This window comes from Lissotriton vulgaris, chromosome 3_1, assembly GCF_964263255.1.
Source record: "Lissotriton vulgaris chromosome 3_1, aLisVul1.2, whole genome shotgun sequence".
Taxonomy (NCBI): domain Eukaryota; kingdom Metazoa; phylum Chordata; class Amphibia; order Caudata; family Salamandridae; genus Lissotriton; species Lissotriton vulgaris.
Genome location: NC_141689.1, coordinates 1,851,196,849 through 1,851,219,798, shown reverse-complemented (window position 1 = coordinate 1,851,219,798; position 22,950 = coordinate 1,851,196,849). Strand labels below are relative to the sequence as shown.

At 42.6% G+C, this 22,950-nt stretch overlaps 2 protein-coding genes across 2 annotated transcripts in view; one reads left to right on the top strand and one right to left on the bottom strand.

Moving 5' to 3' along the window:
* The window catches only part of LOC147728534 (DNA excision repair protein ERCC-8-like), a 64,296-nt gene extending 47,324 nt beyond the window's left edge, over positions 1–16,972 (bottom strand). Inside the window, exon 1 of the mRNA XM_086962301.1 lies at positions 16,866–16,972. The gene's annotated coding sequence lies outside the window, so the exon portion shown is untranslated. The remainder of the gene's footprint in view (positions 1–16,865) is intronic.
* The window catches only part of FBXW7 (F-box and WD repeat domain containing 7), a 786,853-nt gene continuing 780,862 nt past the window's right edge, over positions 16,960–22,950 (top strand). The window contains exon 1 of the mRNA XM_086962297.1: positions 16,960–17,195. The gene's annotated coding sequence lies outside the window, so the exon portion shown is untranslated. The remainder of the gene's footprint in view (positions 17,196–22,950) is intronic.

The following is a 22,950-nucleotide window of genomic DNA, read 5'->3' as shown; positions in this document are numbered from 1 at the left end:
TAGAGACTTTAAATTGGCTACAGTCGATCTAATTACAGTTTGTCCTTCGTCATCCTATGACAATGCTTGCTTCCCAATGACATTGGGATTATGAATCCATGTCTCAGCTGTCCAAAGCGTTGAAATGCTGAGATCAGCTTGAGGAATATTTGTGTCATGTTCTATCTACTTTACTAGATCATTTGACAATGATCTATCGGAACTTCACTATTTTTCACTTTTTATACGAAACGTTATACCTTCTTGTTGATATAAGTTATGAAAGCTTAGACTCTGTTACAAATAAGGTAGCCACTAACTTGTGCAGACATTACCATTGCCCTGAATGAGAGAGCCTAACTGGCTGAAAGTTATACAGTGGCTAAACTGGACCAAATCCTGTTGGTATTGAGTGGTAATGATATACATTCAGGATGAGCATTCTCCTAACTATATTTACTTTTCTGCTAAATGATACAAGGATAACCACATTAATCATTCTCTCTTTGCTATCATTCCTCTTTCTATGAGCTGATTACCACATTCATTCATGGTAACAGAAGGCCGTTGATTAGTGTTCTAAAACACATTTTAAACAATCTCCCAAGTAACAATAGCCATATTGCTAACATCTTTTGCTCAGTTTCTCTGTCTGGTTTCAACTGGTATAAACCCATTTGGATTGTGCCTCGTCATAAGAGTAATTCACTGATGCCCCTACTAACCCTTAGATACCATGATGTTGCCTGAACTACCCAGGGGATTTTCAGATCTTACTCTTAATGGGGGCAATAGACCAGCATTAACCCGTTCCCAGCGTCGAACGTTCAGCGCCCAGTGCTGAACGTTCGGAGAACGAATGCTGACCCGACGGCCAACGGTCGTGCGCAGCAATGGGGAGGTAGCGCTCGTGACGACCGTTGGCCGTCGGCAGCAATTAAAGGGTTAAGGGCCTGACTTAGAGATTAGCAGATAAATTACTCCTTCCGCCTTATTACAGGTGTTTTCTATTATGCGCCAACCGCATTAAGGAGGATGGGACATCTATAATTTTTAGGTCGAGCCTAGAGCAGCGCATGCACTACTTGTTCGACTTTTAGTAAGGGGGTTTTCAAAGTGCTACCCACAAACTTTTCCTGGCCTCAAGCTTGCGTGCACGCGCGCAACCACTATCTGCCTTTCTCATCTCTTCCTCCGCATCGCTGGCCATTACTTTCACTTTTGCGGCCATAGCTTGTCTTGTTCACATTATTTTAAACACTCCATGAGAGTGCAAGTGTTTCCCCGCTATCTCCTTAGTGTGGGGTCGCCCCCTTTCTTGCTAGTGTGTTCCTCCTACACCTCCTACCATTGCGGTCTCAATGTTTTCTTTTCCTCCCCGAGCTCCACATTGCTTTTCCTCCCAGTTTGTTTGCTTCTTTTCCAGCACCCTCTGTGTTTCACCCCCACCCTCCTGTTGCTTTCCTCCACCCTCCGTGATGTTGCCTCATATTGCTTTTGACACACTCGCCCCACCATCTTCCCCCTTGCAGCCCTGTCCTTGCTTCCCTCGCTTCACGTTTTAGCCTAGGCACCCTCGCCCAGCTACTCCCCTCTTCCCCCTAAGGACTTCACAAAGAGGTTCTGGTTGTGTTTTCCTGTCTAGGAACATTTTGAGGCATTTGTTTAGCTTTGGACTGAACAGCGCCACTTTACACCGTTCACATGTATATGCAGAGAGAACAAAATGTCCCTCTAAGCATAAATACTTGCAGAGTTGTGAGCATAGTGTTTACTTGTGTATTAGAAACTGATCGGCTCTTTTTAACAAGGTGCATAAACATTTTTTGCATCATGCACCTAAATATTTCCATAGGCATTTATGAACATGCTTGTCTGGCTGCGAAAGAGTACGACGTTTAAGTAGTGCTGTTACCATGTCCCAAATATTTGGAGGGGTTTAAGGTAATCTTTACTTTGTCTGCGTGATCGTATTTCCACAGGGCGCATCAATTGGATTTTTCACATAATGCTTCCTTTGTGCATGTGATCACTGACCGCTTTGAAATTAACCTGGTAGTAGACAGTAAAAGCCTACCATGAAGCTATGTTTACATTAACTATGAGCACAACATCCTTAGAGTTACATTAGATTTTTTTATGCACTCGTATGTGTTCAGTTGTGACATAATGTTTACATCCAGCTCCTAAACATGTGCTTGCATTAGGTGTAAGAACAATGCTGTGTACCGCACACTACATCAAGAGCACTTGCTCCCAGTAACAACAACATAATGAGTACATAATCCTGCACCTTATGTAAACATTATGTGAAAGCTGAGCGTATGTGAGTATGCCACAAAATTATGTCTGATATAAAACTATTCAATTTCGAGTAAACCTTTCAAATATTTAAACATCTTGTGAAAATACTATCTATCCCAAAGCCCACGGATGGTGTAAAGATTACCTAAAACCACCACAAGTATTTAGGGATGTCGGAACATCGCTCTAAAATATAACAAGCATTGGCATAGCCAATAGGTCACGCATTTGGGACCTTATACGTTTTTAGCCATGCAACAGTTAATGTTGTTGCAGTAAGGATATTGTGCTGCATAACTAAATACTTATAAGGTCCCAAAGGCGAGACCTATTGGCTATGCCAATGCTTGTTGCAATAGAGTCCCTGTCTGCCAAGCCCTAGGGCATTTATTAGGAGGTGAGACAAATAGCTCTGCCAAACTTTATTGTAATCATTCTTAACTTTTTCCCTACCACTTCACATTACCCTTTGGTTGAGTTTACATTTCTATCCAATCATCGAGCTAAAAGGCTCAGGCAACTTTCTTTGGGACCATATCATAAAAAACCAGAAACTCAATTTATATGACCAGTTGCTAAACAGACCATTTTCTGTGGTCACCTCAAATACGTCTTTCCTTCACTAATCCACCATGGATAGATACTCTCTACGTAGAGTAGCATAGCTGTTCTGTGTTCTAAAACAAAAATGATGAATATTTAATAATGTTTCCTTTAGTCACAATATTTTTAGGAATCTACCGAGTGCTAATGGCAAACCATATGTTACGTTTTGCAGTAAGCAGAACTAATAGACAGCCTCTGAATACACTTTGATACTGCTTAGTGCAGACACCCAGAGTTAATTTTACAATAACACTTTCAACAGCTGCAAGGCTCTAAAAACATTGTCATGTGCATAGTATTCTGGAACCTTTGAGGCAAATCAGTTGGCTGACACTGTATTTCTAGCAGAAGTTAATTTTGTAGGTCTACATTTTGACAGTGCAGCTGTCAAAATATGTCAAAGACACCCACTGATAGCAATAAACATAGCGTGGGCTTTGGGTTGCCTCTTTCTACCACCCACTGTCATCCACTGGCTCGAGACATTGTCAATCACTTCTTACTTCGGCCCAGTGACGTATTTGTCTCACAGCTACTGACTGTTGTGTAACCGTACACCTCCACTTGAGTGCTTGTTTTGAACTAAATGATGGACTCCATTATAAAGGTAGCCCTTTCTGCTGATTCCTGTTTGTTCCCTTCAGTGGGTTTCGTACTTATGTACCAAAGCTGCATGTGTTAGCACATTAAATCTATACCTACTGACCTTGCCAATGAATGTCTTTAATTTAGGATGCTTATAACACCCACACAGAATTTGCCTGTAATATGCATTCTTCATTTGACTGCATTAAAGAAAAAAGTTGCTATATTTTCTTTATATTATAGCAATACTTTACCTTTCCTATGGATAAGTTCTACTTAGTGAAGGAACACGGTCTCTATTAACAAGAGAGCATACTGCAACTTTTGCTCATCTGCTCTGTCGAATTAATGTTTTTGCACAAGGCAGAATCTGAATAAATAAAAGGATGATTCGAATGCTTATATAAGAATGTGAAAATAATAACTTTTCAAATAACAGAACTATAAATGAAGACTTTACTTCAGTTAAAGAATACACTGGATGATGGGCGGATTGTGAGATCAAACGCACTTTCATAAATCCTGTTAAAAAAATCCAGCACTAACATTTTAGGTATAATTGTATATAGTGCTCTATACAAATAACCAAGTAAACACATGCAGTAGATGGACGGATTGAAGAAGAGAGGAGAGTAATAACTAAGTAGAGGAAGGGGAGTGGGTATGACAGAACGAGGAGAGTCAATAATCAGTTAATGAACATACAAATGAAACTGATAAGCTGTCTGCAAATTTTTGAAGAAGAAAAAAACCCCAGATGTGACCTTGGCGGTGGAGGTAAGGCATTCCAATACTGGTAGCAGCCACAGAATAGGAGTTAACAGGGTTTGGAAGAAAAAGCAAGTATTTACTTCAAAGTCCCCACTTCGGAAATCATAAGTAGAAATGCCAAACAGAAGGGATAGCCCAGATGTAGAGCTCTAATCGGTAGTCAGGAAGCACTGGTGAGATGTGGCCAAATTTTCATTTTGAATAGATTTATTAATTTATTTTTGAGTTTTATATAGAAGGCAGAGGTGTAAAAAAGCCCCCTAGATAAGGTAGCAGGAAGATCGTGGTCCCCTGCCCCCTCCCAACAAGTACAGCATTACCGTAGTCTAGACCAAACATAAGAAATGTATACACCACTATTTTCAGTGCTTCGAGTAATGAATGTTTTATTTTCTTCAGCGAATGAATGAAAAGGTTGGCCGATTTGGCCAGTTTATTGATGTGCGTTATCAGAGCACACAAAGGAGTTTCACTAAGGGAGAGAGGAGGTAGAAAGTCGCTGGGAGTTCGTCCAGTAGAGAGGAATTAACTTTGTTTAAATGCTTTGGCTTTGCCAGTATGAAGTCTGCTTTGGGAGAGGGGGTAAGAAGGAAGCCATTGTTTTGTATCCCTTGCTTAATTTCCTGAGAAAATATTTTTAATGTGGAATTGTAGGTTATCGACAACGTCATAGGTACAGCGTACTGGCGTATTGGGAATCCAAACTCTTTTACAGTTTCCTATAGGTGCCCAAGTAGAGGGTAAACAGTAACAGTGTCAGTTTGCATCCTTGTGGATCTTCCCAACCCATGTTGAATAGTGAAGTGTTGTGATATTTCCTATCAATTAGCTATGGTTGGAGAGGAAGGAAGAGAACCATTTCAGTAGCTTATTCCAAAAGCCCATCCAACAACTGCTCTTTCTTGGGACTTATTTACACTGCCAGACAGTACAGAAGAAGGTTCCTTGCAAAGAACGATGTCACTTCAAAAAGTACTGCAGCTCCCTAAAGTAAGCATTCCTCTGTGCAGTTGAGTCCCACCGTTAGTCATAAAAGGACTTCATCCTGATTCCTATACCTATCAGACCGGATATGGGGCTTCAATTGTACAGTGCTTATCCTCAGTGTTAGGTAAGGTCATTATTTTGCTATTTGGCCTCCCTCCACTGGGCTTGTTTTCGGCTTCTGAAATCTAACTTGCTAAAAACAAAAAATAAAAAGAGCTTTGTCTCCTCTTTTCATGAATGTCTAGCTCGATAAGATTAAATCAGCTCTCAGCGGCTGACCCTATCAAAGCCTGCATTCTGTGTCTGGGAAACTTCATCTGGTGAGTTCATGTTCAGGTTGTGCTGGATTACAATTGATGTGCAGGCAGGAAACAGTACTGAAGGAGACCCCATACTTTGTAACGAGATGGTGCACAGTGAGACTGAAATTTTTTTTATTGATTGGCTGCAGAGACTTTTTCCATGCTTTACGAGAAACTTATACGACCACGATTGGAACTATCAGTATAATTTATGCCTTGAAAAAGCTCTTTCGAGCCAACCATATGGGTGAAACACATGTCAGCTGTTCATTTGCTTTTGTCAGTTGACTCGAAATAAATATAGAACAATACATTTGACCTTTGGATAGTGGGACACTTATTCCAAGAATCAAATCATATTTGGCAAAGCCTGTCTTTTCCGCAATTACCTCTTGAAGCCTGGTGGATCATTGGGCCCTAACCAACTGACAGGTTGCTTTACCTTTGAATTGCTAATTAGGGTTCTGTCCGGTTGTGCATGACCCCCATTAGCTATACACCCATCCCCATATATAACTGCAATGCTTTTTGGTTACAGTCAGAATTGCCTGCGCCGTTCTTGAGGCTTATTCTACCATTTACTAGGAGAATTCACTGAGCACACACTCTTGCAAGTATTTCTTGGAAGGTTAAGTAAGCACTGTGTCAAAAATGTGTGGGTACTGAGGATCTTTTTCAAACAAGATCTGCTACAAAAGGTACCACGAAAGGGTGCTGCTGACTTAAAGGTCTATCGATTAGGGTCAGCACATCCTGGGGTACATTAGAAACACTGATAATACTTTGTCTGAATCCCTCACTTCAGGTGTTCAACCAGACTCCCTTCTATGTCCCCATACCAGTTGATAGGCTCCATAATTCACTGGGACCGTTGAAACTGCCTCAATATTCAAATAAAAGACCCACATCACACCTAGTTAGCTGATGGTCCACCTAAAACGGATAGGTAGAGAGCAAGACAATTGAAACTAGCAGGAGTTCTGGTATCTTATGGAGATTCTTTTCTTTTCATTGAAATTGTATTATTCGTTAACAGTACAATATACAGTAGTTATTGCCACAGAAATATATTTTTTACATACAAAACTAAAACAATATTGGTTAAAAAAACAGTTAAGCAAAATGTGCTTATTGGTGGTGGTGCACGTATAATTATGGAAGTCAAACTGAATTTGCCTGCAAAAACCATATCTCCTCTGAACATTGCAAATAGTATATCAGAGGACAGTACTGTCATGCAGTTATCTCATTTCGCCATCACAAAAACACACTGATTAACTATTTGCCTCCAGTGATTTTAAACTTGGGCCCTAAACTACAACTATCATTTATTTTGTCAGTGTCAATGCTGTCACTGGAGTTTTTCCTCAACCTTCTGCATAATTGGTAGCAGAGTCTATAAATTATTCAGGTCCAGTAATAGACTAAGGACTTCTGATTTCAACAACTATTTGTCATGTGTTTGATGAATGATTGTCTACCCCTCAAGTTTAACTAGATACTGTGGGGTCTTCTCCTCATGTGGTTCGGAAGCCTCCTTTCTTTGTTCATATACGTGGTCCTCCTGATTTATTTATAGGAGATCATCTGCTTTCTCATAAGCATTCAGATTAAAAGACCTGTAATCATTCAAATGTGTTACAACACTCTTAGCACTACTTGTTCTTTGTGAATATTCCCTTTAAACATGTCTGAAAGTCTTTGTGAGAATAGAAAATGCAGCCTGAATAGTCCACCAATAATTCTAAATACCTAATGAATGCTGTTATAGCTTCATCTAAATAGCTACTAAATTACCTAGTGACCCATAGGATAAGACACCTTTACTTACTGTGGGTCCTTTTTTACTTACATTACGGCAAAGCATTACATAGCTCCTGGGTTTATGTGGCACTTCAGCAAACTTCTAAATAAATTAATAAGTGAAAGAGTATGTCAGGACCCCGTCCATATTCTATTACTTATGGGGATGACATTTTGCCAGGTCTTGAACCACAGAGTACTGTGAACAAGCCTTCCTGTCCAGTGCTTTAAAAAAAAAAGAGAGAGGAAATGCAAACAGAATTCCAAATTTTAATGTTGAAGAGTATCTCTCTAACCACCTAATGTAATTTCATGCTGTGAAGCTGAGAGGGCAGATGCATTGCACGAGTTTCCTCAAACGATTGGCTCTCAAAGGGAATTCCAAATGCAGCACCAGTCTTCAAGCTTTAGGGGAAAGGAATTTATTTTTAAGAACCAGAATGAAATGCTTTGAGGTTAAACCTAAAATAGGGTACCTACTTGCACAAAACAATGGCCAAGACCTTTCCCCACTAACAACTGAATCAGCTCTGTTACAATCATTCTTCATTCCTCTAGAAGAAGGACTGGTAGTAATTAAAAATATGATGAACTCTTATCACTGCTTGGTCCACTGCCCCTGCTACAACATCAAATATATCATGTTCAAATGCTTTGAAATTGAGCATTAACTCTGGTGACTAAAGGCTAGCCTTGCCTCATCGACAAAAGCATCTGTTTGTGCAAGCCACATAAATCTCAACACAAATTAAAGCACTGGGAGCCTGATGTACAAACCTATTTTTCGGTAACAAATGCTGCACTGTAAAATAGGTGCATTTGAGGACGCAAAATGAGAGTTTTAACCATGTACAAATGGAAACAGATTTGGAATGAGGAAGGAGCGTGCTGTAGGCGCCCCTTCTAAACTGCAAAATCAGTATGAGCTGTAACAATGTTTTGTAACAGCAATCTGGTCGAAAAACAATAAAGATTAGTGACTCCTGAGTTTGAGTGGTAACACTTTCGAAAAAGGGGTGGGGAGTCCCCTGGGGGCCACTTCCCTTTGTGAAGTAAAAAAAAAGGGAGGTATGAGGTGTTTCAGGATGTTTTGCACTTTCAATGGAAAACACAATCGAGATTTAGGACAATAGCTGAAGAGGATATTAGGATATAGACAAAAAGTTGATGGATGGAATGCTTGAATTAATCTCAGCCACAGGTAATTACTAGGACTGCATCTCAGTCCATCGTTATTTTAAACACCCAGTTTGGACACAGCGATATGCAAATCAGTCTTAAGGTTGCTCCAATCACTACAGTCTAGTCTGAACTGCCCAGTCAGGTCCTCCCTGAACCAGGATGCAAGCAACCCAAGACCAGTTTTGCCCTAACATGGGCTGTTCAGTTAGGTGTCATTTGGTTCCAGTGAGCACGGGAGCCACGCAAAAGAAATGTAATGGTATGATGGGGACATGCAACCATTTTTTTTTTTTTGTTATATATAGCGCTAGCTAGACCCGAAGGTATCAGAGTGCTTTACATTTTATGTGCATAAATTTACATGAGCTACATGTGAAGAGTTGTACAGGTCACAAACATATGTTGATGGCATATTGGAACTCTATTATTGAAAGAAGCAAACAAAAAATAGGCAAACCAATACACCTAACAGAAGAAATGGTTTAATGGTGTATAAAATACATTATCAGAGAGTTCGCTAACAAAGTGGCAGATCCAGAAAGTCCTAATGCCAGCTTGTGCACAGCTCCTGGTCTTCTTCAGCATTGCCTGGTCCTCACAGGTGCAGGGACAAGGTAACTGTCTTCACTCCTAAACCTCCAGGCATAGGTGGGTGTTGTGCTTCCATGCCTCCTGGCCACTTCCAAGTGGCATTGACTTTGTCCCCTCTGCTTGCAGGTTCTCCTCTTGAAGAGTCTACTCTTGGATTCCACAAAACCATTTCACAGGCTTCTCCAGAGTCATTTTCAAAGTCTTCTATTGTCGTCTACGGCAGGTTCCGATGTCACTTCACCCTATGCACCTGGCTTTCCTAGTGCAAGTAACCTGATTCCAGGTGGGGTGGGTCTGCAACTTCCAAAGGGTTTCCTCTGAGTTCTCTGGGATGGGTTCTTCTTCTTTAAAACGGCAACTGTGACTTCTCCATTGACTTCCATTGGGCACGTGGCTGTGTTTCCACTCTGCACACAGCATCCGGGGGGTCCTGGGTACTTACCTTGGGTGGTTCCTTGTGTCCCCAGCTCCTCTGAGTCTTCTGGTCCAAGTCCCATTCTCCTTTGCAGTTTATATTCCACTTTCTTAGTATATGGGTTGGTCTTCCCCTGGAGACCAGTGTATATTTGTGCTACTGACTTCATTATTTTGAAGTATTCTTGTGTGTATTATTGATATCTCTTGGTAGGAGATATGCCAATTTGTTAGTGATTGTGTTGCATAATAAACAGATCTATTTTTATAAACACTGTGTGGTTCTTTTTCATCTAATCTTTACACTCCTTCAAGATAAGCCTGAAGGTTGCTCTACACAGCTACCACTTTGAGAGCTTTCTATGGTTATCAAAGACCACTAAAATCACCATAAGGGTTGTCTGGATAAGTGCAAGGTGCATCACTCCTGAGCGTACACTATATACTAAACCAGCCTCCTACAACCACCAACACTAATTCTCCATTGTACTTTTCCCACCAGGATACAAATCCTAAAAAAAGAAGTGGGGCACTAACCAAGTTAGGAAGTATGTAAGTGACTATCACAAAAAATGACATCAGATTTTAAGACCACATATATGTTAAGGAGGTCTACCATGAGTACATTTGAGCAAATTACAATATTTAACAAGTTAGATCTTACGTCTGTGTTGTACCAAAACGTGTTGCAACCCCAGCGCAAGATCTAGGCCTCAGATCACACATTTATTTATTAAAACTCTTCCAGAAAGAAATTGGCAACAAGGAGAAACGTGGCAGTGTATCTGTTCTGCTTAATTGCTTGCAAAGTCTGTATTCTAAAATATCTTATGGCGTTAAGGTGCCTGCTGCATAGATCTTTAAGTACCCAGTAAATCTGAGGGAATAATAATGGTAAAATAACTCTGGAGGTTAATGCACTTGCTGGAGAGACAGGTGTTTTTGTCTAGTTCCAGTTTTGTCAAAGTAGCATGTAGGGTTAATGTGCCTCCCACAAAGAACATCATGTGACACACAGATGATAGATCTTTATTTTATATGGATGGGTAAGTAGGTTATTCCTTATAACACAAAGATCCTTTCGTTACTTACAGTTCATAAATTGTAATCCTTCTATTATAGCACAGTGAACTATGAAGCAAAGGATAAGTGAATCCTCAAATTGTAACCCGGTCTTATGTAACATCCACTAAATTGATTTTGAAACATATGCGTTATTGCCAATGTGCATGTGTGATGTAAGGCGCTCTGACACTCTGGATTGGGTTGAGTGGTGCAATAAGAGAAATCAGACAAACTAGTGGTATCTAATTGTTATTTACGTAAATATTAGGACAGACCAAAACATCTGACACCCAACAGAAGTGGGCTCAGACGGTGTCTGATACTAATTGTTTTTTCAAGGTCCCTGGCGAGGTTAAACTGCTCAAAATATACATTTCGCCAAACATTAGCCTTTGAGCGGCTACATTACGGAGTCAAAATAACTAAGTAGGGTAGGGTCGGGTCGGGGATGAGGAGGTGCAGCATGCAGACAGCAATTAACAAACTGCCTCTCCTCCTTTGTCCTAGAAGTGCAGAGTGCAGGCAGCCATGGCGGGGAGGACGAGGTGTGAAAAGGGAGAACATTACGGGACGAATTAAGCCAGAATTATGTTACCAAACTAGGCAAGAAGGACAACAAAGCCCTTGGGGGATTTAAATGCTGTAGGAAGTGTAAATCATGCAAATACAGTGAAGACTGTAAAGTCCTAACCATTCCTGGAACTACCAGAGAATTTGTCATTCGGAAAAAACTTACCTGTAACACCCCCTACAGTGTTTATGTCCTGATGTGTCCATGCAACAAATGGTACGTGGGAAGCACCAAACATGAGGCCAAAAAAAGAGTGCTAGAACATCTGCCAGTTATCCGCTCCCACAATAAACAATACCCCGTAGCTAGGAATTTCTTTGACATACACATGCAGGATGAAACCTTGATGCGCATGGTGGTAATAGACTGTGTTGATCTGGGTGTGAGAGGTGGTAATTATGAGTTATCACTAAGAAAACTTGAATCTAAGTACATCATCGATTTTCAATGCCTGCCCCCGATTGGGTTAAATATGAGTGAAGAACTATCTGTACACCTACATGAATGAGAAATGTTTAAAATATTGTAGCATGTAAGGTGTAGTGTCAGCCATCTGTTTTGATTTTAAATATTTTAATCTTTTTAGATGGCACTGGAGGACTATGAGGCAGTTCGCATGAAAATACCATGATGGCACAGACTCGTTTGAGGTTCTTATTTTGGAACAAAATGCCCACTGGGGCAAGGACTATTTGTGGAACTATAATATATGATTGAATTATGGCCTTTCACATTGGAAATATGAATTGTGGCATACCCATTGTATATTCGGGCCAGAAGAACTTTATTTGTATAAATTATGCTACCTGTATTTTATGGCCCACTGGGGCGTGACAGCAAGATCAGGGATACGAATAATGTAGTCGATTGGCCCACTAGGGCAAGATATGGGCATGTAGGGCTACAACCAATTGTATCACAGTTTCCATAATGATGGAGATGAAAGGCCAATGACAAAAGAGCTTGCATTATTACGATGCACATGATTGATAATATCCCGTAACGAGTGCTGTTGCGTAAATAACTTTAATTTCTGTATGAATTTGACATCGACTATCACTGTATTTGAATTATGTGTAATGATTTTAAAAAAAAATTGGGATATTAAATCCCTCTTTCTTGTGAAATGTATAATCATACAATTTACAATTGTAATATGTGGAAAAGAATGTAGGTATGGGCGCAAATTAAGCACATCAACAAGTAGCGCATTCTACACACATTATGCATTACACATTTTCAGTGAAGTAACTGCCTAGACAAAGATGTCCGCCGTGCCTATAGTTTGTTTGTCACATGACTTTTCACTGAGGGTGTGTTTTGGGATTTTAAAAATGGCCACATGTGTTGGTCTGGCGTGCGTGAACAAGCCGTAATGGTGAAACGCATCGTGACTTTTCACTTGCTGAAATAAAGGGATTACAAGCAAGCTCTGAGTGTCTGGGTGAACTTCTTAGAACGAGAGGTGATTTGGAGCGAATACAGAGGTCTGCTGGTGACCTGACCTGGACCGTTGCTCATACTGGCATTGGTGAAATATATATATATATATATATATATATGTTTCATTTTTCACATCATCTCAGAGAAAGTTGTCTGTCTGAGAAATTGTGAAGAAAGCACGGCAAGACAGACACTGTCACAAATAACGGGGTCTCCCCTCTACTTGTAATAATGCATTGGGCTGTTTGGCCAGACATTCAACACAGAAATAGTCAACTCAGGCTAAAAGTCACAGCCTAGCCTAATATGAAGGGTCACAAACCTGCCAAAAAGGCCTCCAGGCATATGAGAGTGAGAGAAAATGGAATCTAGACAAGAGAAGAAAATAGGTAACACCCAACCTGGGCAAACTAACTAAAGGGAAACAAGATAAGTGTCAAACGTCTTGTTCTGCCTAGGTGCAGACTACTTGTAACTTGCCTACAGTTAGCTAAGGGACCTTTTCGGGTATTACGCAACCTAATGGGGAGCTCACTGAATTTTCAGCAAAGAGCTGAGCTTGTGCTGCAAAAATTCCACTAGGAAGGATGAGAGGAATGGTTCTGTTTCAAGTTTTTTTTCCCAATGTGAATTTCCCTCAGATCCTATCTTCCAATTCCACAATTTATTTCTGCACATTGCATAGATCCTGATCATAATCAAGAACTGGATTCACACTGTCTAGCTAATCTTCCAATGACTCTAAATGCCTATCAACGGCATCCAGTATGGACTGGAACATAGCGAGGTCAGCTTGAATGGATTTCACATATGTTGCAGTCTCCTTAGCACAAGCTTTGACCGTGTCAGTAGATAACTTAATGATAGTAGAATCCCTCCTCAGATTTTACAATGTAAATGTTGCCTTCTCTGAGGCTGCAAGTTGCGACTGGATAGACTTATTGTTCCCAGACACTTCTTAATTAAACAACAATAAGAGGGTTCTTCATTCTAGACAGTGCTACTAACAGGAGCAGAGCCGCTTGCCTTCAGTTCAGGATTGTATGCTACCTGCTGTTCAAAGAGGTGTAGGTACTAATGTGTTATCATGTTGCATAAACACGCAAACCACCCACTACAGACCTCTATATCATCTGTTGTATGGGATTCGGTAGAGTGTGAGTTGATGTAGTGACGGACCAATAAGAGTCTTACCACAAATCAGGCCCATGCAAAATGCTATGATGTGGACAACTCTAACATGGTCACCATTGGAACGCAACACTGCTAACCTCTCAGGTCTTTCTTTTGAGCCAACAATGTTGGGGCACAATGAGAATAAGTCCCAGGGGCCCTCAGCACTCACAATTGGTCAATGTCAGCTGGTCTGTGTGAACCAGTGACACAGGCGGCGCAGTACTTCAAACTTAAACATCCTTGTCACCCGGCATGCAAAATAGTTTTGTTATAGATTTACAGCTTCTCTTCGGCACAGGGCTCAATGCGCACCACTTGTCCATGCTACTCTCAAATGTCATCAGCTAACAAGCTGGGCCTCTCCGCCCCTAGTCAGGTTTCTAATACTTGTGAGTATTCTGTGCTAGAAGGAGGAAGGGGTTAGAGACACAGTTACCAATTTAAGTAGTGCTCAGCATCTGTTACTTCATTTCGGGGTGACTGCACTCGTAATGACCCCCCCTTCATCAGGCTGATCACCGCGGGTTAGCCAGGTCTGTGCAGTCAAACCCAGCCTTGCTAAGTTTAAATTGCTTCGCCTTTCTCTGTGTTTCAAGTGTAGAAACCTACACTTTTTTGCAAGCCATTTCTTTGCTTTCCCAAGGGCATCCCAAATCCTGAGCATCCTTTGGCGAAGGGCATAAGGAGTAAAAGGGTGCCTCTCCAATTTGGCCCGATAACAAACCACACCTCTCCCAGCAAGAAATCAAAGAATAACTAAGCATTATTATACATATTGCCACTACATCATGAGAGATTGTCTAAAACATGGTAACTTACTCATTGTTCTCAGTTGAAACACTAAAAAAGAATTAACTCTAAATACTCCAGATAAACCACTCCTGGGTGGGACCCAAAAATACTTTCCAAAGTACAAGTAGTGACTTACCTCTCCTCTTGGGTATGATGTCCTAGGGCGTGGACCCAAACCCGGTTATCACCGTATCTATTATACCCTCTTTTCTGCTAACCTCATTTGTCTTCAGAATTAGTAACCATTGTCCTTTCACCTCAGACCTCGCCACTCCTGTGAGTAACACCAACTAGGTGGACCTAAAGATAAGGTCTATATTGTTCAATCACTCTCCCTCCTAAAGCTCCTCCTCCTTAGTCTCATTCAATCCCAAACTATTCCCTTCCGCAACATTGTTCATCCAATTGACATGTACACTGACAGGAACTTCAGTTCCTCATTAGAAAATGCATCCATGTCGCCCTCAGAAGACTTATCTGTAAAAAACAATTATTGAGACAGTGTTGAATCTACACCTTTGTATTGGATGCTCCTCTCTTGCAGGTTAATGCCACAAACTATAGACCACTGTTGGTTTGAAGCCCATATCATGGCTGCTTGCACTACTCATTCCAACAGGGTTGCACCCTTGCTTCCTGGACAGGCCCCTCATCCCACATACCTAGGCTAGTTACACAATGCCCATTCTGTGGGGTGCTCAATACTACTCTGTGTGGACTTCTTAGAGCATGTACTAAGTTGCATATTCCCATTCCCATTGCTGCTCCCATATGGATTCTTCAGAGCAGGGGTTCCCAACCTTTTTTATGCCCTGCACCCCTAGGAAATGTTTGATTAATGTTCACACCCCTACAAAAGTCTTGCTGGATTCCTATTATGCATACAGTACATACTTTCCCTTTTTTTCACACACCCTCCCTGAAATACCACCTCACATCCTGTGGGGGGCAGGCAACCTAGGTTGGGATCCCCTGCTTTAGAGCACATACCATGGCTAGTTGCATAAGGCTAGTCCCTGGCGCTCCTACATAGACTTTTCAAACAATATTCTACAGCTGGCTGTATACAGCCAAACATATGTTTTGTTGCTCTGACACTCCTAGGTAGACCCAGACGTTGGGTTTTTCCCTTGACTGTTCCAAAGTGGTTTCCCAGGAGCATATATAATCTGCCCATAGCTTTCCTGAACTGTCTATACCCTCTGTTGTATTTACTGTACTAACCTTAGTATGTCCGCTGTGCTGGTGGCACTAGGAAATAAAAGATATTGAACTACATTGATTAAATGGGACACTGAAAAATGTAAAAACTTACCATCGTTAATCTACTAAGCAAAACTAGACATGAAACGTAATTAGACATCCCAAGTCTTAGTTGAACTTCCCTTTGTTCTCTGTTGGAACAGATATACCACTATTCTTAGTCTTTGTTAGCATATGGTAGGGGACCATCTCTTATGCATATGGGTTCTGCTTCTCACTCCTTTTTCGCTTCAACTTAATGAATTGGCAGAGTAGCATACACAAGAGACTGGCACAAGTCTTGTTCTCACACACAATATCTACACAATTACACAGGACAAGAGATAGCCATGGTCTTCCATCCATGGAATATCGTTCTATCCGTCCGCAGAAACGCTTAAGCGCCTCGTGAGAAGTGCTATATGAATGCATTTAGAATAAGACATAATACCTAAAGGGACTAAGGGTATCTCTCCTTTTCTACAATATTGTTACAATATTTGTTGTAGAACTCAGAGATCGTCAGGGGACGTGACAACGACTCACGAGTCCACTTTGCACATAACCAATGTGTATTATTCTACATTCTTTTTTACGCGTAAAAGTAGTCTTTGCGAGGTTGCATGCGATGTGTTTGCACAAAATCAAACATCTACGAAAGCCAAACATTAAACAGTCAGACCCGTCAGACCCAAACTGCCAACTCTGCTCTGTGCGAACATTCCCACCGAAAGCAAATGCCGTTAAAAGAAACCAGTCTCCAAAACACAAACAGTGCCACATGTGCAAACAGTTAAGGAAACTAAGAGGGAAGTACATGAGCAGAAAGAAGGCGACACCCGTATTCGGCCACTAAACCACTGCATTTTAGCGAGAGATATTTACAAACAAGACGGTCACAAACGTTGAGTCGTGTCAGCATGTTTGAAGAGATATAACGAGGGGTTTCCTTTCTAAACCGTATAGGCATGAACAATCATGGGTGGGAGCCCAGCTTCGGCGGCTCGCTCACACCCGCACTGTGCCAGCCCCAGTCCCCCACAAACCCGTACCTGTCTCCAGTCCCTGGCTGCTCTCTGTTCCTCCCGCACACGTCACTGGGTCGCGCCGGCATGCGGCGGTTGCCGGGCGACTGACGTGCTTTGCGCGCGCCGTGCCCTGGTTGTATGCGAGTGAGTGTGTGCATCTGCTGCTCCCGCCGCTTGCACCGTGTCTAGCACCGCACCCCCGGGCACCACCGGGGAGCCCCGCAGGGGGCAGCGGAGGTGGCTCCCCGGGCCCGCGGGAGCTCCATGTAGCGCCACCACCTGCAGCCACCTTCTTGGGCAGAGAGGCGCCCCTTTCAGCAATATATCACTGGGGAGAAGAGGCGGCGCTGAGAGGTGAGTGCGGGGACGATTAGTGTTATAGCATAACTTGGATTAAACTCCCTGGGGAGCACCTTCCACACCCCTTGACAATGCAGTTGCCAGCAACCTCAGCTGGGAATCCCTCCTGGTGGGCATCTCCTCTACCATGTGCCCGCCAGCTCCCCCGGCGTGCCCTCTACCCACATCCCATGCCTCTCTTAGTGCTCAGTGAAGGATGCGGACCCGCCCCTCGTGTGTGTGGCGCTTCAGACCACGGCAGCCTCAGGGAGTTGTGCTATAGACCCTGGGATCACTTCTAGGCTCTCAATCTGCACGCATTGGATGCCCTGCAACGGCTCTTTGTACGGTATGCGGCGCTACACGCAGCTCTTGTCCTGCTTTAACCTTGTCTGTCACACGGATGCTGAAGCTGTCGCCCTGTCTCGTTATCGCGCCCCACAGCTCAATGCTATTGCGCACCTATCAGAAACATGTCACTTTGGTGCTCGCTCGAATCCCAGCGTCTGAGCATTGTGAGCCCTTGCAGCCTGGGACTGGACGCTGGCTGCCTGGAGCGACAGCACGAGAATACCCGCTGCTTGCCTAGCATCCTCCAGCGCGCCCTACTGCTTATTGCCTTTTCCAGGACATGTGAATGTACGTAAACACAGTGAAAGCTTTAACCCCCCCTGATCTGTCACAAAATTTATTTTTATTTTATTTATTGTTTTATTTTAAAACTTTTATACAGCGCTAGCTTGGCCCGTAGGTAGCCGAGCGCTTTACATACATACTGTAAATAAACAGACGGAAACAATACTGTACTGCGTTTATCTATTTGTTTTAGAGTACACGGTGTATGCACCCATCCTTCGAATTGTCAGGTTTTTATGGAAGAATTCCTGGCACTTCTCAAATAGACTGTAGCATCGTCATCGACGCAATACCGGCGCTCCTAAAATAGGAGCGTGTCTGTTTTGTTCGGGTGGTGCCAGGATTTCTCAGCAGGAAGTTTAAGTGGAAGCGCTGATGCAATTCAACTGCAGTCCAATACAAATGGTGAGACTACCATATCTTGTTGATGGGGCTACAATACTTTTAATGGCAGAGTACCTATTCTTCACGGTAAGGCAGTGCTAGAACTGAAACAACCGCAGTACCTCCAAGCGAGACTTGTATTGCTAATGGCAAAGCTAATACTTTTAAACGTGTAGTACCAGTATAACTATATTAATCGGGCGAGTGGCAATATTTCTCTCAATTGCTGTGCATCTCCTTTATTGGAATACCGTGAACGCTAACCAGACCTGTATTACTGTTAATAGGAACGCACTGGCTATTTGCCGCTAGACTTTAATACTTTTAGTGGGACCGTTTCAGTAATCCTCAGTAGAACTATAATTCTTTTTATGGGAGAGAGACAGCTTTTCTCGGAGGGACTGTAATACCTGTCAAAAGCTACTTTTTGCTCTTCTCAATTCTACTGCAATGCTTGTAATGAGTGTCAACGTTTTTCCACAAGAATACAACTTTAAATTGCGTAGTGCAAACATTGGCCAGCGTTTCTGAAGTAAATTTAAAGGAGCACTACCAGCACTCACTGACAAGACTGGAAACGTTTAAGGCGGTCACTACCCAAACATCCCAGTCCAATTGCGATACTTTTAATTGATAGTATGAACGCTTATCAATAGGACTGTACCACTCTGCCGGTTGGACGGTGGACAATATAAGCACTAATCTAAGGAGAGGTATTACTTTCAACATGATGGTATAAACATTTCTCTCCCTCACTGGGGCGTATTCAGTTGAACCACGCTGGCATTACTTACAAGGGCAGCAGTACTTTTAGTTGATGGTGCCAGCACTTACCAGCTGTAACACTGGATGTAATCTTTTCAGTGGGAGTACCAACACTTGCCATTAGGACTATAATACTTTTAATGGAACACTGACATCACCTTTTGCTAGGACTGTTACATTATCAGTTAGTCAGTACCATCATTTCTCAATAGTTCTGTTGTAATCTTAATGAGGTTTCACCAGTGCTTCTCAGCACGACTGGTATACTTTTTACCGGGCAGTAATAGCAAAACCGCAAAACACTTCTATTTGGGAAGTAGTAACAATTCCTCAGTAGGATTCTAATAATTCTATGAGACCGTACCAGCACTTCGCTGTCAGAAGCGCTCTGATACCTCCGGGTCTAGCCAGCGCTATATGAAACTTTTCAAATAAAAAAAATAATACCTTTAATGGGACAGCATCTTCTCTTCTCAGGAATGTAATACATTTAATGGGACTGTACCAACACTTTTCAAGAGGACATCAATACTGTTAATGTGCCAGTACTAGCACTTTCCAGCGGAGTTTGATACTGTTAAAGAGGTCAGCACTTCTCAGCAAGACTCCCATTCATCTCATCAAACCGTGCCAACATTTCTCAGCAGGACTGTAATACTTCTTATGGGACTGTACCAGCACTTTTCGGCAGGACACTAATACGTTTTAGGGGTTAGTACTACCACTGCCTAGTTAATTATTTACTAAGCACAAACAATGTTTGAACTCAGAGCTTCAAGGTGAAAAACCCAGTAACAAATAAGACATGCACATACTTTACAGATAAAATACAGAAGACAAAAACAGATCCCATAAAGCAATATAAAAATTACAACAGAAAAAGGAAAATAGTAAAAACATATTATAAGAACAAGCATTAGAAATGCAATAGGTCTCGCAGCATTAGAGTTAGTGCTTTTAGAATTGTTTATGGGTTTTTTTGTAAATCTTTAGCATTTTTGTTTCCTGTAGCCAATGCTAAAGAATTAAAAAAAAAAGCCATAAACATTTCTAAAAGCTCTAACTCAAATTCTCCGAGACCTATTGCATTGGAAATGCAATAGGTCTCGCAGTAGGAAAGTTTGAGCTATAGGTGTTATTTTTTTTTATTTTTTTATTTATGTGTTGTTTTTTCTAAATAGCTAAATTAATAGCTTTCTTCTTTACAAAGCCAATAGTTATAATTTTTGTAAATGTGACACCTCTAGCATTTGTAAAGCAACATGTTTTGTATTAACGGGACTTATATGTGACTTATATGTATTGATATTAAAAAAATCAATGGCTTTAAAAAACAATTAATAATTAATACGTAAATAAAATGGATTTTATTTTATATTGCCAATAGCTTAAAGTTTATTAAATATATTTAGTGAAGATGCTGTGGTTGCGCTGAGTGAGGGTGAGGGTGAGTGAGGGTGAGGGTGAGTGAGGGTGAGGGTGAGTGAGGGTGAGTGAGTGAGGGTGAGTGAGTGAGGGTGAGTGAGTGAGGGTGAGTGAGTGAGGGTGAGTGAGTGAGTGAGGGTGAGTGAGTGAGGGTGAGTGAGTGAGGGTGAGTGAGTGAGGGTGAGTGAGGGTGAGTGAGTGAGGGTGAGTGAGGGTGAGGGGTTGAGGGTGAGTGAGGGTGAGGGTGAGGGGTTGAGGGTGAGTGAGGGTGAGGTGTTGAGGGTGAGTGAGGGTGAGGGTGAGTGAGGGTGAGGTGTTGAGGGTGAGTGAGGGTGAGGCGTTGAGGGTGAGGTGTTGAGGGTGAGGCGTTGTGAGTGAGGGTGAGTGAGGGTGAGGGGTTGAGGGTGAGGGGTTGAGGGTGAGTGAGGGTGAGGCTGAGGGGTTGAGGGTGAGTGAGAGTGAGGGTGAGTGAGGGGTTGAGGGTGAGTGAGGGGTTGAGGGTGAGTGAGGGGTTGAGGGTGAGTGTGGGTGAGGGGTTGAGGGTGAGTGAGGGTGAGGGTGAGTGAGGGTGAGTGAGGGTGAGGGTGAGTGAGGGTGGGTGAGGGTGAAGGTGGGTGAGGGTGGGTGAGTGTGAGGGTGAGTGAGGGTGAGTGTGGGTGAGTGAGGGTGAGTGTGGGTGAGTGTGGGTGAGTGTGGGTGAGTGTGGGTGAGTGTGGGTGAGGGTGAGTGAGGGTGAGGGATTGAGGGTGAGGGGTTGAGGGTGAGTGAGGGTGAGGGGTTGAGGGTGAGTGAGGGTGAGGGGTTGAGGGTGAGTGAGGGTGAGTGAGGGTGAGGGGTTGAGGGTGAGGGGTTGAGGGTGAGTGGGGGTGATTGAGGGTGAGGGGTTGAGGGTGAGGGTGAGTGAGGGTGAGGGGTTGAGGGTGAGTGAGGGTGAGGGGTTGAGGGTGAGTGAGGGTGAGGGTGAGTGAGGGTGAGTGAGGGTGGGTGAAGGTGAGTGAAGGTGAGTGTGGGTGAGTGTGGGTGAGTGTGAGTGTGGGTGAGGGTGAGGGATTGAGGGTGAGTGAGGGTGAGGGGTTGAGGGTGAGTGAGGGTGAGGGTGAGTGAGGGTGAGGGGTTGAGGGTGAGTGAGGGTGAGTGAGGGTGAGGGTGAGTGAGGGTGAGAGGGTGAGGGTGAGTGAGCTACATCTAATGACTTCAGAGGACTGCTTATAGACTGTTTAAATTACAACCACTGTCGATAGTAAGTACTATTGACCCTGATAACACCCTAATATATGTCCAAAGTCACAGTTTGGTAGGACTGGGCCAGACCAATGTATATGTTTCTATAAGTGTAGTCAGGACCATACAAGGGTTAGTTGAATAGCCTTGGCGGAAAACCCTGCTTCATTGTCTGGGAAGATTTTATTTAAATAGCCCGTGCCACATTTAGCTGTAACAACTTAGGAGAGAGCCTTCCCCACCCACATCAAGGAAGATAAAACCTGTAAAAGGTGCTACCTGACGGTAGAGCCCCTTTGCAAAACAGACATCAGGCAAAGAGTTATGCTGTTACTCTTAAATAGAGTGTTATGAAAAGGAGTCCGAATTAAATGTTCATCCTAAGCATTGAATTTAAAAAGCATGTACAGGAAAATATTGCATAATCCAATATTGTCCTTGCACCTTTGAGGCTTCCTAAACAAAAATGTTATAAATCTGCAATTAAAATGTCATAACTTCAGCAAAGTAAGTACATCAAAATACACAAGCTGTCTGATAATTACAACCTACATACCACGTCGAATGCACAGTGTAACAGAATGACTGCTTGATCCCTCATCACAAAACCCAATTGAAACACAAATTGGAACAATGTAGCCATCCACGAAATGCCTTAGCCCAAATAAACAGAACACACAAGTAATGGCAAATCAAGAAAAACACATGGAAGTTAAAAGCTGAAGCCAACACAAAGGCTTTTCTTATTGTACCTTTTTGAAGAATTGGTGGCATGAGATCATCCAGACTGCTTCAGATTTCTCTGGCCAAACCCAGAGCGATAACTCGAGTGCATCCTGAATGGGACGATGATTACTCCTTAGTACTAAAGAACTGCATGAACATTAACAGATGACTGCCAACCATTGGGAAAATATGAAAATGCCAGGACAATGCCAGGAAAATGCCAGTTTCAGAGTGCTACCATTCTTGACTTGTATGGCTGCTATTGTGCTATCAATCGCTGCATCAGCTGTTAAAACAGCAAGCTCCACTAAATAATGATAATGGTAGCTGAATCACTTTAAAAGGCTCCTATGATAATATGCATAAGCAAGACAAGGTTGTTATCAGTGTATTCCACTCACCAGGAAACATCGTGTAATGGTGTGAGATTGCTGTCTAAATGTTTGCTTTTTGCGGGGTGAGAGAGGGGAGGTGCTGGTGGCTGGGGTGGGGGAACAGATGGCGATGGCAGGAGATTACACAGACGGCGGCCTATAGTTTAGCCCTGGCCTTTGGGGGTGTGGGAGGAGTGCGGGAACAGACGGCGAGGGGAGGAGAGTAGGAACGGAGGGCA